At 38.7% G+C, this 13591-nt stretch overlaps 1 protein-coding gene and 1 pseudogene across 3 annotated transcripts in view; both read left to right on the plus strand.

Moving 5' to 3' along the window:
- Positions 1 to 13591, plus strand: part of PHYHIPL (phytanoyl-CoA 2-hydroxylase interacting protein like) — a 449794-nt gene that overhangs the window by 161359 nt on the left and 274844 nt on the right. The window contains exon 1 of one of the 3 annotated variants that reach the window (XM_037803808.1): positions 9249 to 9348. The exons of the other annotated variants lie outside the window; for them this stretch is intronic. The gene's annotated coding sequence lies outside the window, so the exon portion shown is untranslated. Of the gene's footprint in view, positions 1 to 9248; positions 9349 to 13591 lie in introns of those variants that run through there. 3 annotated transcript variants of the gene reach the window in all.
- Positions 6121 to 6806, plus strand: LOC119509802 (annotated as a pseudogene).

Consider the following 13591-nt stretch of genomic DNA (forward strand, 5'->3'; position numbering starts at 1 on the left):
GAACAGTTCCTTTGGAGGGATGCTGGTCCTCTTCCTGAACCCTGGAGATCAGAGAGATATACATACCTGGCTCCAACCTGAATTATTGTCTTTGCTGGAAATGATTGTTCCCTTTAAATGCCCGTGTGAGCAGCCAGAAATAATATTGCCCCATTAAGGGGTACTGGCTAAGTGAGAAGTGTGCCTCTCCAAGGGAAAACTCTCTTCCTCTTTTAGATTACAAGGATTTACATGCATGCACATGAGCACACGTATGTGTAAGTTAATGTGCCTGCAAATCCAGGTTTGGGGGTATCTAGTTAATTGGAAATGAAGATTGATCAGGTATACCAATGTTGATGTTCCCCCAAAAGCATAGTCTGGGTTTCTGAAGAAATTTTTATTTTAAAGGCCATCTAGCAAAAGATCTCAACATACACTTTTGTGGTTCTCTTAGAAATGGCTCTAAATAGTACTGGAAGTGTTCAACTTGTCTCATAGATGCTAATTTGAGCCTCAGACAGCTGCAGTGATTATTAATATGAGCATAATGGCTGATAATTTGACAACAGCCTCTAGTTTTCACTTTCTGCTTTTGCACTGACTATCCCTTTGTATATGGGGCGTAAACCATGGTCAGATGACTGACTTGGGAGACATGCCTCTAGATTGGGCAGCATTTGGGAACCTTCTTTTTTTCTTTTTCCTTAAGAGAGTGATACCCTTGTGATAGGGAAATTGGCAGATCTCATACTAAATTATAAATCTTTAACAAATTACTAGTCTTTCTACAGCGGAGTGAAAACTCAAAGAAACATTAATAAAATTAGTGAGGAGTGATGTGTTCTTAATGCATATTTACTCTAGACAAATTGACATAAAAAAGCATTGTGGGACATTGGCCTAGAATTAGAACAAACAAGCAATTCTTTTTCAATCAAATGAAACATGTTTTAGAAGTGAACACTGAAAAAAATCAAAGTTATTTTGCCTATTTCTTCTTTGCAATTTTCCAGGAAGTAATGCTATCCAATTTGCAAAAACAAAAACAGAAACAAAATAACAACCAGAAAATATCCAATGGCATTATTTCCTTTTTGTTAGTTGGGTTTTATAAGTCCATACTGGATTCATGGGTCTTTGTATTTAGTTTTTGGGTTTTTCTTACAGAACACCATTTTGCATGGTTGAACATTGTTTTTCTAAATGCACAAAAGCTCAAATCATCCCGTGGGCATCTCTGCATGTGTCACATTCACCAGACAAGTTGTCTAACTCTGTAAATGTGTTTCTTTTGAAGAACTGAGCTTATCTATTGTTTGAATAAAAGCAAATAACCAACTAAATACTTAGAGATGTACAATTTGTTATCTCTGACTCAGGCTGAGACAAAGGTAAAATTATAAATATAGGCAATTTTCTATAGTGTTTGCTTTCACAATTCAAATAGAATATATTACATATAAACTGTACCAAGATTGATTAGTTATTAAATACATTTTTTTAAAATTGAGTATGTTGTCTTCCCTGCTAGTAGGTATGTTCCATAAGCATAGAGATTATGTTGATTTTTTTACTGTGAATCCTCTATATCTGGTCTGGTATCTGTCTGTCACATGAATGAATGAACGAACGAACAAATGAATGAATGAATTAATTAGCTAATGTTTATAGGACTTGAATGTAAGTTGTTTAATCCTCACTCACAATATGCAATATGGGTATTATCTCCATTTTACAGATCAAGAAATTGAGGCTCAAGTTGCAATGAGTTGATCCATTGAAGGAGGCATGGGGTGAAACTTGAATTGCTGTCTTTTCACACCAATGTCTAGGCCTTTTCACAGTGTCAAATCTTTGTTCGCAGAATTTACTTCTGTCTTAATGTTTATCTTATTATGGCGCATTCTTCATCTTTAATGTGTTGGCAAACATTTCTGTACAGGGCCAGTTAGTAAATATTTTAGGCTTTGCAGGTCATACAGTCACTATCATGCAGCTGCTCAACTCTGCCAATGTAGAGTGTAAACAGCCATAGACTATATGTAAAAGAGGAGCATATATGTGTTCCAATAAAACTTTATTTACAAAAACAGGTGGTGGGCCGGATTTGGCACATGGGCCATAGTTTGCTGTTCTGTAGTATATTAGAACAGAGGAGAATTCCCAGAGACTATCAGAGGACCTAAGCTTTTGTCCAGGCTGTTTATTAGAAATGCAATAATAACAATAAAAATATCAACAGCTAATGTTTATTATGTGATTCAGGCACTATAATATGTGCTTCATCTAATTTATCTCACTTAAACCTATGCACAGAAAAGTTGTGTAACTCACTTAGGGTCATAAAGCTGGTTGGTTGTAGAGTTGGGTTTAAGCCCAGGTCCTTTATCAGAATCCAAAGCTCTTCAAGGCTTTGGAAGTGTGATGAGAAACCCCTGTTCTCACCAAGATGAGACAACAGGGCTGCAGGATCTGAGTGGAGTGACTCAGGGTAGACCTTCACCACAGTTACTCCATCATCTCTGGTGATGTGAAATCCAGGGAGAGATGACTCTTTGTGTCCCCACAGATGCTGACTGCCTACCATGAGTCCATCATTGCGTGGTGCTGCAGTGATGACAAAGGACTCTGGAGTGAATAGGTTCTTGGGGATGTCTGCAGCTCCTCTTGGCATTTGCTAACTACTTTCTCTGGGGGACTGATAGCTTTCTAATACTTCATTGTAAGTATTTTCCTTCTTTTGAGTATCTAAGGGCATAGTTAGAATTATGCTTAGAGAATGCTGACAAAGTAAGACAATGTTACTGTGCGATTCAAAAGTGTACACACTTACACCCCAGGCTTCTGTGCTTACTCACTCAGTGTAGACCTGACTTGTCTTCATGGAAGGCAAGTCTGGTGCCAGGCAGAGACAGCTTCACTTAGCAGGCAAGGCCACCAGCATGTGGAGGTTGTTGCATGGTGCTTTGAAGGGTGCTGTCGCTGAGGCTAGAATTCTGGGTGCAGGAGCGTAGCTAGGTGGCAAAGTGAGAATACTGGACAGGTGTGACTGATTTTGCAGTGAAACAATGGGCTGTATCTAGAGCTGCAAAAGAGCTATATCTAGAGCTGTAAGTATAGGCAAAGTGTACAGATTAGTGTCTAGCCTTACAGGAACCAAGTAATCTCCTGGTATTCATCCACTGGCAATCTATCCATTGTAGCTTATTCCACAGTCTCCTTAGAAAAGGATAACATGCTAACATCTTAGAATCTTTCAGTCACTTTCTCCACTTTTGAATAGACCATGACATCATAAAGTATATGATACCATGAGAAGAAGGAGAACGTAGAAGAAGGATAAGGAAGGAGGGAAATGAGCAAAATGGTATCTTTAGCTAGTCTTATTAAAAGAAGCGATGGCATAAGCCAATTCCATGACAAGTTGTATAGAAGTGAAAAAGCCTAGGAAACTTGGTTTCCTCATTGTAAACCTGGGGTCATAATTCCTACTTCTTCAGTTAACAAGGTTAAATGAGATAATATGTGTAAGTGACAAGTATTGTAAGTGACAAATCTATTTATACAAATAGAATCACAATGAAAGCTTATGTTTTTTTCCTCCCTGCATCATTGTTCTCCAGCACCTCCCTTGTCCATTGCTTTGGTAGTAGATTTTATCTTCTTATGGGATATTTTTTTCCAGGAAAAAATATTGCCTGCTACATTTAGCTTTTTTCTCTTGCCCCTCATCAGTCGACAGACGTGTTATTTGTGCTACCCAATGCAGTGAATAGTAAACTATCAATTGTTTTTTTCAGCATTAATGCTTGCAACCATTAAATGGCAAAGTATGAAAAACCAAGAGAATGTGGGATGAAATGAGTGTCCAAAGAAAGAATATGAGATGTTGAGAGATAAAATCAAAAGTACTAACTCTCTAGACATAATGAGATTAAGGGAAGTTATATATAAAATGTGAATCAGGAAATCTGGTCCTAATGGACTGCCTGATGTCCCTTCAAGGACAGTGGTAGAAGCTGGGGACCAAGTTGGTGGGAGCTATCACGAATGTTTACTAAGAATTCACATTTTACTTGATGCTCATAAGTATGGTTATTCACCTTATCTCCTTCCCAGTAGCCTCAGGTTTTAGTATGATATTGGCTGCTCTGCTTTAGAGACATATATCCCATAGTTTTAAGTGGCATGCTTTCTTCAGTGGCCCTTAGATTTTTGCATAAATTTGTACCAAGCACCTACTTTGGGTACAGTCCAGTGCTGGGTGCTAAGAGGAATTGTGAGGTAATGTCAAGAGTCCCTGTATGGCCTTCTAGGAAAGGGGCAAGGATGTGAGCATGTATAAGCATTTGCACACACTCATACACTCAACATGTCAAGCCACCACGCAAAACACACAGAGCCATGGACAATCAGTGCTCCAGGTGTTTACAGAAGTGAGTTATCAGGGTAAGCTGGATCAGCGCTTCTCAAATTTTAATGTGCAACAGAATCCCCTGGGGATATTGTTAGAATGCAGATTCCAATTCAGTAGGTCTGGAGTGGGGCCCAAGATTCTGCATTTCTAACAGGAATGTGGCCCACACATTCACACATTTATTCATTATTGAATTTCCTGTGTGTTGGGCATTATGCTACAAATGCGTTTAAAACAAGTACTATAATCTCCCCTCAAGGAGCTCACAGTCTAGTGGGGGAGACATATAAAGCAAAAATTATAATATAGTTTGAAAATCAGTAGAAATATTCCGGGGCTTCTGCCTGAGCCCAGAGGTGTAAGATGCAGGCTGATTAATGAAGGATAGATAAGAGTTTCCATGATAAATAAGTTGTTGTGAGGAGTGAGTGGATGGGGCAGTTCAGGCTGGAATAACAGCAGGTGTGTGGGTGTGGAGGTGGTACCAGCATCTCTGAGGCTATTGCAAATCTTGTGATATGGTTAAAGCAAAGGCTCTGGGTGGAGGAACAGAGGGAGAAAGAGTGGACAGTGGTCAGGAACCAGGTCACAGATGACCTGGTGTGCTGAGCCAGGACATTGGTATGCAGGAAGCTAAGAGGAGCTCTGGAAGGAAATGCACAGACACTAGTAAGGTCCGCTATCTAGATCGTGTGTCCTGTCACTCCATAGGAGGCGATCATGCCCACGCTTCTCTCGCTTCTCTAGGGTTTAAGCACCTCATTAGATTTTACTCGGTTTGGTGATGCTCCCCACCCCTACCCCAAACATGTGAACCATGTTTCTGTTTTTCTTGAAAAGAGATTGGTAACATTCAAAGAAACAAAACTGATTCATTGAAAGCAGAGTCTCTCAGAGATTAAGCTCCAGAAACTTCCAATTTTTGAGTTTCCTGGATTTATTTTAAAAATAAACAAAATAAGGTGATAAAGTTTATGGTGTATTTTAAATATTTACATTGAATAAATTAAAACTTTTTACCACAACCAATATACCACAAGAGTATACCATTTAAAAAATAATTATAGTTTTAAAAACATTAAAGGATACAAGAAGCAAAATGGGTCATAAGATTGAAGCTGAAGAATGAATTATTTTAGTTCTGAATCTCTGTGATGGTAAATGTAACATAATTTATAGATAAGAGCAAAAATATGAGGAATTTTTTAAATGTGAGGCTGGGCCAAACTACCACTTCCCACTCCCCCATGCTCCTCCCATTCCACATCAAATAAGCCTTGATCTAGAACTTCTGCATTTCTATTTTGTTGCTTAATTGTTGGAGAAATGAATCTAAACAAAGCACTAGACTTCATAGAAAGAAGCTGAAGGGTATACAAGGTGATTGATGACCAAACATCAATGACCTCCAAAGGCTACCCTGAGGACCAAAGAGTCCACTGTGCTGCTCCAACCTGAAGCCAACAGTGGTACCTGCAGCAAAATGACAAAAAGCCTCTGATGAAGGGGAAATGGGCAGTCAGCACGTGGAAGACAGACCGGCTGGTCCTCTGTCATCACCCTTCATTTTTTTTTGGCCTAGTGGATGATTTCCTGATTTGAAGATACAGATTTATTTTGGAGACAGTAAAAAACAAATGAATGCACAAAGGGCATATCTGGCAGCATAAAAAGCGGTTTGCACCCTAAAACACAATGTTACAGTCCTGGGAACCAGCACCATGACGTCTGGCTGCAAGATCGGTCTGTCTATCCTCAACAGCGACCTGGACAACTTAGGGGCAGAGTGCCTCTGGATGCTGGACTCCGGGGCTGATTATCTGCACCTGGATGTAATGGACGGGCATTTTGTTCCCAACATCACCTTTGGTCACCCTGTGGTAGAAAGCCTCTGAAAGCAGCTAGGCCAGGACCCTTTCTTTGACATGCACATGATGGTGTCCAGGCTGGAACAGTGGGTAAAGCCAATGGCTGTAGCAGGAGCCAACCAATATCCTTTCATCTTGAGGCTACTGAGAACCCAGGAGCTTTGATCAAAGATATTCTGGAGAATGGGATGAAGGTTGGCTTGGCCATCAAACCAGGAACTGCAGTTGAGTATTTGGCACCATGGGCTAATCAGGTAGATATGGCCTTGGTTATGACAGTGGAACTTGGGTTTGGAGGGCAGAAATTCATGTAAGATATGATGCCAAAGGTTCACTGGTTGAGGACACAGTCCCCATCTTTGGATATAGAGGTTGATGGTGGAGTAGGTCCTGACACTGTCCATAAATGTGCAGAGGCAGGAGCTAACATGTTTCTGTCTGGCAGTGCCCTTATGAAGAGTGAAGACTCCAGATCTGTGATCAACCTATTGAGAAATGTTTGCTCAGAAGCTGCTCAGAAATGTTCTCTTGATCAATAAAACCTCAGAGTCCAGTGTTTCTGCTCATGAAATCTTTTTATTGGAAAACAAGATGGTTGTCTACCAAAATCATATTGCAGATGAAGCTGTGCTGCTTTTCTGAGAAATTATTAATTCCACTGACTAAAATCTATTGTGCAGAATGTTCTAAGAGGTTAGAAATTGGTGTGTATATTGTAACTACATTTTTAGTGAAGGAATTTAACGATTAGTATGGTGAATACCATTTTTACTGGGAGGCTTGATTTTTATAAAAAGTAAAAGTATGGCTGCATTATTAATGTTTTAAACAAAAATGTGTCTAATGCCTAAGGGAGGCATATTAGCTACTATAAAAAAAAAAGGATTTTGTGCATTTCTCAAAGAATTTTCTGTTATTTCTCAGCTGTTTTCCAGAAGCAAAGGAGGTCTTTGTTTTTACTGTTTCATGTCGTTTGTGAGTTGTGTTTATGCTTAATACTATGACTAGAATGGAAACTTACGAAAAATCTAAGCATGGATCTGGCTGGAATGGGATACCATATTCTTATGTCACTTAAAATATCTATTTTTCACTTTTCTCCTTGTACTTGATGCATCAAAACAATTTTTAAAAAAAGTATTAAGTCCGGGAAAAAAAACCAAACAAACACAATGGTACAAACCAAATTTATCTCCCATTCCCCAAACCAGCCGCAAAAGCAGAACCCTCCACGTGCCAGCAAGAGCAGGCAGCACGCCTGTCCATCTCTGGTGCATTTGCTGCTCCTGTGCATTAGGAGTGGAGATCCCGGTAGCAATAGTTCCTGGGTGTAAATGATTTTCTTAGGAAAAAAAATTAAAATGAGATCTGGGTCCACATGGAGCACCATCAGAGAGCTTACTGGGAGAAAGCATTACACTATGAGGTATAGAGAGCAAAGGGGCACCCCAAGAAAGGAAAAAAATTTAATGTGTCTTCTAGTCACTTTGATAGATTAAAATTATCTAGCCTGAACAAAGATCTGACTGCCAGGGTTAATTTTGGAGTGAAATTTTATGGTTCTGTCTTTTAAAGCCATGCAAATTGGGAAGAATAAAGCTGACAGGACCTTGAGGCTTCAGCAAGAACAGGCTGCCCCTCTCATTTATTTAAGAGAACATTGCTCCAGCACAAAGGCTCGCAGTGAGCCGCGCAATGTATTTTGGGCCGTGAGTGGTTCCTAAACCTTTTCCCCTCAGAATTCTGAACTCTTGTTTTTGGAGTTATGTCTTCAGGGCCTGACAAAGCTCTATCGATCAAAGATGAAAAATCAGTCACTTAGATCCATCTATGTTTAAATGCCCTATAAGATGCAGAGACAGATATGTGGTCCAGAGGAGGAGGAAGGTGGGTTAAGGTGTGAACAGAAAGAGTTGGAGGCTATACGGATGTCACGGCAGAAGAGGCTTTAGAGATATTCTGGTCTGATGCCCTCATTTATACAGACAAGGCAATGGAGAGAGACTTATATAGGCAAGTGGTTTGCTTAGGATCACAGAGCAATATATTATTGGGGTGCAAAGTAGAACTTGTGACTATTGCGAGTGTGGCAGATTTATTGCAAATGTGCTCCAATTCTTCTCCGTCTGTATCTATGCACCTTAGATGTGACTTTGTAGCTTCTCCCTTCAAGAGGTAGGGTCTATTTATTGCACCCTTTGAATCTGGATTAGCTTTGTGACTTGCTTTGACACAACCTAGCCACCTGTGGACTTGTGAGCATCATTAATGGCTGTTTTTTAAGTCTCTGAGTTTTGGGTGGTTTGTTTGAGGCATTCTTGTGGCAACATGTGAGTGATCAGTGGCACTGTAATGAGAGGTTGGTTACTAGGAGAAGAAAAGAGCAGGATAATCCCCCAATGTGTAAATTCCTACAGTTTCTTTCATCTTGGAATAATGACCAACTTAGAGTCTGAAAACATGTTCTGGAAATGCAATTCTGGAAAAACCTCTTCAGAGCCATCATGGCATTGTGCTCCTTAAATGCTAGACAATCCCAAGGAATTTGAATCGTCATATCCTGGAGCTGGAAATGATGCTAGAGATGGTCCAATACTGCTTTTACAGATAAGGGAGCAGAGGCTGGGCAGTGTTAAAGTATCTCAACATATGTATATGCCTAACATATATAAGATATGCCTATATAATTTGAGGGATCCAGTTCAAAATGGTAATGTGGACCCTTGCTAAAAAATTAAGAATTTCAAGATGGTGGCAGTTGAGCATTAAACCAAGCCCAGGGCCCTTCTAAGTGCAGGGCACCATGAGACTACACAACTAAACACCTATGATGCTGACCCTGAGTAAAGGGATTGGTCCTAAGATGCCAATTCAGAAGACTCATCCATCTGGTTAACTTTTACCAAACTCTTACCAAAAAATGCAATTCAGTATGTTAGTTAAAAGCTAGTTCAAGAGCGGGGCAAGAACCTAAGTCCTCTAGTTCTCACTCCAGTGATTCTTTTTCTTCATTTTTTTGAGAGACCTGTAGAAAATCTTACCCATAAACAATATGGCTGGCTTGGGGTTTGACGCACAGAGGTAAGAACATTTAATTCTTTAAAGGGTACAATGAAGCATTCATTGGAAGTTGAATTCAAGCAAGTGAATTTTGAAATTAGAATTCTTACATGAAGTATTTGCTATGTTTTCTTTACAATATTTTCATTGTGGAAAGTTGATTTCTGTTCATTACAATAAATTATTTGAATTGTCTTATCTCTTGTCTCTTCATGTCAGTTATTTCTTTTCTTGTCTTTGCTCTCTTTTTTTCATTCTTTTTCTTCTTTTGTAAGTAGAAATTTTTCAGGTGCTAATCAAAAAGGATCTAATTTTTAAAAATTGTCCTAATTTTTGCCGTACTTATAATGTTAATAATTTTCCTGCAGCTCTGAACTCTTCTCTTTCCTTCAGAACTCTGGAAAAATAGTAGCATTGTATACTCATTGTCCCAAATCCATACTTAAACAATGTTGTTGCTACTTTGAATATTCCTCTCTTTCACTTGCACAGGACACTGCAGTTAAATATTATTAGAATCCTTGTTTCTATAGAAAGCACAGCTCTGTTATTTTATGGATAATTAATTAAAAAAGAAATGGAACTCAGCTGCCTTGAGATTCTTTAAGGTTTTTCCCATTGGCTTATCATGGGAAATTTTAAAAGGGATCCTAAAGGTAATAGGGATGAGTTTGTGGATTAAAAATTTTCTTTCAGAAAAGACATTTCTGTGACCTCCTTTTTTGACACAGTGAAAGCAAGTGACATGACAAGATCTTAGATGATAAAGTTAAAGGTATCACTAAAGGCAAAAGCCAGAGATGCAGAAATATCTGTGAGAACACATGTAAAGGCCAGTGGTGAGGAACCGAGCTTAATCTTTTACCAAGGGTCAGGCTAACTGAACACCAATGCTTAAAGACTGAGTTCTTCTTGCTGTTGGTTTCTGCATTAACACGGGTTCCTCTTGCTTTAAGGATTCCTTGCCAACTGTGTGATATTAACCAATGATACATGTCAACACTGTTACCTGTGTTAGTCCTTTGTCAAAGCTCCCATCTGCCTGGCTCTGTCCATGCAGCTCCCTCTTCCTAATTTGTCCTTCAAAAATCATCATTCTGGACTTGTATTTGCCCAAGGTTTACTAACAGAATTAAAATAATGTCTAATCTAACTTGGAACAACAAGCCTTGATTCACTGCATACTATGTATAAGAGTTTTCAGGATTGGTGAAGGAAACGTGGTTCATAAATAATCATGCGTTGTCTCTGGTATCATCTTGAGGGTATGGTTTCTTTTCTGTAATCTGCTGTTTCTACCCAATCGATTTCTCTGTCTCCACCTCTCTTACTTTTCTTTCTTATATTTCACCCCAAATGCCCAAGTTGTGATCCTTCTTTATGTTTGCCAAGGCCACATTGGCACAGAATTCTTTCTATAGGCTTCTCTCAAGGACAACATCATACTTAAATTTTTTGCCCTTAAGCTAAAGGCTGTATAAGCCTCTGGCTACCTAGCTTCTGATCTGCTTTTATTTTTCCTTCCTCACTTTTTCCCCCTCTCCAAACCACCAGGTAGCCATAGATTCCTTTTTCTGTCTCCCTCCTGCTTTCTCTCATTTGACCCTGCAAGACAAAATACTGATAAGCTACCTTCTTTGGCCTCTTTAAAAAATTCCCATAAAATTTATAGCTGACTTAGGCTGGACATCACTGATCTTCTTGATTTAGTTACTGCCAAGAAGTGCTTTATGATTATCCACTGACTTATTTATGACAAACACAACAAAGTCCTTGGTTTTAGGAGCTTAGATAGATCTTCTGATTTGTGTGGAAAATAGAGTGAATACTTGAAGTTTCCTGTATAAAATGAGATGGTTTGGGTTTTTTTTACCTGTACATTTTTTATGGAAAGGTAAAATCCCTGAGACAATTCATAACAGCAGTGAATCATTTTGCTCCTGTGTAGAAAATGGATACAAGCCCTGAGACAACACATAAACTTCTAATACTTCCCTTAGCATTAGTATCAAAAGGCCATTAGTGAGGCTGGTAATTGAAAACAGATTGCCTTGATGATGTTTAAATTGTCTATTGGTGGAATGATGTTAATTGATTATACAAGAGTGATTTAGAGGCCCATGTAATCATCTGTCTTAAATATGCTATTTGAAGGATGGGTCAGGGTGGGAATGCTTTGAATGTTTGAAACATTTGGATTGTGTTCGTAGTTCAGTTATATATTTGAAATATGTGAAAGTGATCTGTTTCCACTGTAACCCCTGGTATCTTTTCTGTCACTAAGTAAATTCAAGGTGTTCAATAGTACCCAAAGCTCTCTAACAGTCAGTGTTTTGTTCTGAGCAAGACAGTGTAATTACCTGGAACAGATCCATAAAGAAGAATTCTGATGCTTGATTCCAAAGAGAAATCCATACTGCAACTTTGGGAATTTAACCCCAAAATTATGGTGTCCAGTGATTTCTTGGGTACTTCACTGTTGTAGAAGAATCTGACACCCGAAGAACTCTCATATTACTCTACCCCCTCTAGTCATTTTCCCCAACCTGGCTAAGGCTTGGCCAGCAATAATAGCTTAGCAGCAATAAAGACTGAGTATGTACTATGGGCTACTGCACTTTCCTTTACTGAGACCAGTGCTATTTTATGGGGGGCGTGTTGTTGAAAAAAAGCCTGGTAACTGAGATAAGAGAGTGAAGACTCACTTATGTAAGGTTAAAGTGTAGTTCACCCAATCCATATAGAGGTTGAGAAGAAAAACAATTATGTTAGGGCAAACCAGTCACAGCACCATTAGAGAAGTGCCACTTAATTCAGGAAATGTGAACACATAAACCAAGTATAAACTGGGGCGCCATATGGTCCCTTCACTACAGAATGTTACAATAAAAAGCCCAGTCCAGAAAGCAAGGAAATTGCTACTGAATGCTAATCTTTACTTTCATCTCTTAAAGATCTTTACAGTAGATTCAATTTACAATCCATGATAAGACATCTTTCAGAAATCCTTTTGCTTCCACACGTGCCCATCAACTGATGAGTAGGATAAACGAAATGTGGTGTATACATACAGTGGAATACAATTCAGTCGTAGAAGGGAATGGCATTCTGATACATATGACAACATAGATGAACTTTGAAGATATCATGTTGAGTAAAATAAGCCAGGTGTCAAAAGGATGAATATTCTATGATCTCATTGATATGAAATAGTTAGAATAAGCAAATCCATGAAGTCAGAAACTAGAATACAGGTTACCAGAGGCTGGAGTGGGGGTAGGAAATGGGGAAGTTAATGCTTAATTGGTACAAAGTTTCTGTTTGGGGTGATGGAAAAGTTTTGGTAATGGATGGTGGTGATGGTAGCACAATATTTTGAATGTAAGTAACAGCACTCAATTATGTATTTGTATGTGGTTAAAAGGGGGAAATTTTGGTTTGTATATATGTTACTGGAATTAAAATTAAAACAAAAACTTCCTTTGCTTCTTTTCCAGTTTCTCAGATGCCAAAAGTATTCCAGAGTCTCACATGCCAACACCAAAACATTGTCCTCAAGTAACATGGGCCTGTGTGGCTTCTTACCCCCCACGCCTTCAGCTTTTTCTTTTGTAGATCTACTCTGCCTCTGTTTTCCTCTCTTTTTGTTTTGTTTAATGTGGTTCTGCCTATGCTTACAAACAGGCTAGGGGCTATTTTGGCAAAATTCCCTTGAGGATGAGGCAAGAGAAGAATCTGGACAGATAAAGACAAAGTTGTACTGTTTGGGATGAGAGCAGGGGTCTCAAAGGACCCCCTTGTTAAGATATCCTGTCTCCTATCTCATCTACAATAAGAGAAACCATTTGTTGAGTATTTAACATGTTAAACACTTTTGCTAAGTGTTTTTACATTAATTATGTCATAATAACCTTAATATTATCTTATAGATTTGTAATTTCACCTCACAAGTTAGGAAAGTGTAGTTTAGAAAGGTTGAATGACTTGCCCAAGGTTATACGGCTGGTTAATGGCAGAACTGGACTTCTCAGCTTCAGTCTCATTACAAATGTTCTTAATTATCATAAACTTTAGGTATTAGCATCCCCAGATGGCAGTGGTTACACTGAGAATAAAGCAGTCATTTCAACACCATGACAAACTATTTGCATATAAGAAATAAAATTTAACTCCATCCTTTTAAAACATTCTTTTTTACTAAACTTTTGAGTCTAATGTACTATTTTGGACCCAGATCTACATTAGCATACTGGTTCTCAAATAT

The sequence above is a fragment of the Choloepus didactylus genome, chromosome 15, assembly GCF_015220235.1.
Source record: "Choloepus didactylus isolate mChoDid1 chromosome 15, mChoDid1.pri, whole genome shotgun sequence".
Taxonomy (NCBI): domain Eukaryota; kingdom Metazoa; phylum Chordata; class Mammalia; order Pilosa; family Megalonychidae; genus Choloepus; species Choloepus didactylus.